Below are 3198 nucleotides of genomic sequence, written 5' to 3'. Positions count from 1 at the left end.
AAAATTCTTCATTTCGAAAACTAAAAAAAAAACAAAGAATACTTTTAGATCACAATATTCAGGATTCAGCGTAAAAAAAATATACCAAAAAAGAATTAATAAAAAAAAGGTCTCAAATGTAAGCTAAAATACTAAAATAATAGTTTAATAATAATTTAATAAAAAAAGAAAACATATTGTATAAAAATTTAATACATAATTATGTTTATTTTTTAGAAATGGCACTGGCTAAAGTTTTTTTTTTTTTTTTTATACCAAGAACGCTGTGTCAGGTAAAAATCTTATAAATTACATACAAAAAAATAAAACAAATAAAAATATTATAAAAAAAATTATTATTAATATTAATTATTAGCAAATTAATAAGTTATAAGAGTTCTACTTATAAAATCAGTTTTTTTTTTCTATATTTGTATTAGAAATTCGAAGTTTCTTGATTTAATTTTTCTAAAATATTGAGTGAAAGTTTTAAGTTTTTTGGGTGTGCAATTTTTTTTCTAAGACTATGAATGTTCAATGTTTTTTATTAATTTTTTGTTTAATAATTACGACTGTTATTCAGGTATGACAAAAATATTTATGTATAACAAGGGAATAATCAGGAAGAATTATCATATAGTTTTAGTTCGTCGAAATAATGTACAATTAGCTTTGAAAAACCCTTCAAACATATAAAATTATTAGAAATTCTTTCAAAAGAACAATTTTCGAAACAATTCTACTTCGAAACTTTGATGTTACCATCATCAAATAGCTTGCACAAATAAGGTCCTTCGCTATCGATTGCCTCGATTCTCGAGTGGACCTACTACTTGGAACGGATGTCTTTCCTTCTCATTTCAAAAAATTTTGTTTACTTTGTGTAAAAATAAAAATTATGATTAATCGCCATGAATTTATTTTTGAATTAATTCTCATACACGTTTCATGTAAGGTAATCCAATGCTAAGCGAATTTTAACGATTATTTAAGGAAATATAATGTTATATTGAATTAGTTCTTAAATTATTCTTCTACACGATTTCTAAGTTGTAGTTTTCACAGATAAATCACGATCCTATCAGTGCACTTTTGCCAACGTAACATAAGTCGATTAATTTATTTAATTTTCGGACGGTGATTTGTAAAATGTCCGGAGGGGCGTTGCCTTGGAGCCGGATTTGACCTCTTCTGTTGACTAGTGCCGGTTGCTACTGACGCAATTTTCGGTACATTTCGTTAATAGGACTCTACTGTGATGGTTTGGGCCGGTTGTAGAAAGTGATATTGTACTCACTTTTCGACCTTTTTGTCCTTTCAAACACGTTTAATCCATCAAAAAGGCAAAAAAATTAAAATTTGGGAAAAATGTACAGCAAAACACATTGCGAGCAATTGCCCTAGCTCGAGCCATCCAAAGAAAACAGTGTTGCGATGTTTCTTACCCTTTGTTCAACAAATTTTCATTTTATTTTTATAATTTACAGATTAGTAATTGTGAAAGAAACTATCACCATCGTCGAAATTCTCATAGACATGCAGTAAATAATGAAAATTATACAAGAAAACGTCGTACAAATGACGAAAATATTGAACAAATCAATGATAATTCAATTGATGATGAAACAAATCATCATACTGACATTACGAATGAGGTAGACGATATTGATGATACGTCATATAGCAGTGGCGAAGATCGATATTATCGTGGTACTCGAACAAAGTCACGTTTAAATCGTATACATCGATATGATGATCATAGTGGCTCGTTTGAGTCGTACGAGTTGCCTTTACCGCCAAGGTAAGGATCATATATTCACTTTTATGATTTTTTACAAATACCTCTCGAAGAATTCGAACCCAACTCGAAGAAGAAACTTCTTCGTAGCCCAGAATTCGAGTTTGGCATCGTAGAATTGGTATTTCCAGAACAAAAAAGTGTTACAGCCTATCCTGGCCATAAATTTTACCCGAAAAATTTGAGTCTATTTAAAATTGCTTGCTCGTAATGTTAACATATATCCCAGCTAAAATATACTTTTGAATTTTTGTTATTATTTTTGCAGAAAACCAAGATTTGAATATGCAGCAGAAAATCGTCCACTATTTAATTTACTTCTTGGCATTTTGGACACATTTAAAACGAACACCAAACAAGAGATACGTCGGGCTGAAGAACGAAAACGGAAACAACAATCTCAGTTGATTATTGAAAATATTGGAGATCATGTCAAAAATTTAACAGCATTATTATTGACTCCAGTTAATTAGTAAATAACAGGTACAAGTACACTCTACTGACATATAGGACATGTTCAGTGGTGTAGCTAGGTGAAGAAGGGCCCCGGTGCATACAGGAAAAGCTCCCACTGACTGGATTCGAACCCACAATCTCCCAGTCAGTAGTCAAACGGTTTCCATAAGACCAATGTTAAATATGCCTACTTTTGAAGTAATTTATTTGTTTCAATAATCGGTCCCTAAAATTTTCAGAATTGATTTAGACTTAGCCCAACTTCATATAAAAAAAATCAATCCTTTTAGCCAAAATTACCCTGGCGCTCGTATATCCTCAAAAATTCAGACATTTTATCTGAGAACCATATCCCATAAGCATTGTGCGTCCTTCTTTGGGGTCACACTTTTCAAATTTTTGTACAATTTTTTCATAGTTTATCAAATTTGAACACATTATTTAAACAAAAATCGAAATTTTGTACTTGGTGATTTAAAAACTAAAAAGAATTGATTTGTCTTCAATACATTCAAAGTTTAGTCAATTTTTAAAAAAACCCCATTAATTTTACGAAATTTGAGTCATATTTTTTAAATTTTAGGATAAGTTTTGCATAGTCGATTAAATTTGTCCACATTTATCCAAATAATCGATTTTTTGATACGTAAGCCGGATATGGATAAAAATTGGTTTACCAGAAATCAATCTACAAAATTAATGGAGATACATATATAGCTTTAAAGTTTTTAATATAGATTTTCTTTACTTATAAGCTTTCTTTTTGTAAATACACAAAATATTTTTATACAAATTTTTTATAAAAAAAATATAAAATTATAAAACTAACAATTTTCGTATTTTTTTATTTTATGATTGGAGCGAAAGAAATACAATTTGAGTGGGAAAGAAATTTTAATTGATTATAAAATAGAATTTCGATACTATTCGAACATAGTATCGAAAAGTATTTTATAATCAATAAA

The 3198-nt window shown here is 28.9% G+C and overlaps 1 long non-coding RNA gene across 2 annotated transcripts; it reads left to right on the top strand.

Moving 5' to 3' along the window:
- Positions 1 to 518: 518 nt before the first annotated feature.
- On the top strand, positions 519 to 2913 carry LOC123301645. 2 transcript variants are annotated; one of them, XR_006535440.1, is made up of 4 exons: positions 519 to 562; positions 1467 to 1780; positions 2046 to 2260; positions 2817 to 2913. It is a non-coding gene; the product is annotated as an uncharacterized LOC123301645 (long non-coding RNA). The 2 variants fall into 2 exon arrangements; XR_006535439.1 differs by lacking the exon at positions 2817 to 2913 and having other exon boundaries at positions 2046 to 2636.
- Positions 2914 to 3198: the final 285 nt, after the last annotated feature.

Source organism: Chrysoperla carnea, chromosome 5 (assembly GCF_905475395.1).
Source record: "Chrysoperla carnea chromosome 5, inChrCarn1.1, whole genome shotgun sequence".
NCBI lineage: Eukaryota > Metazoa > Arthropoda > Insecta > Neuroptera > Chrysopidae > Chrysoperla > Chrysoperla carnea.
This window is presented reverse-complemented; position numbering and strand designations above follow the sequence as displayed.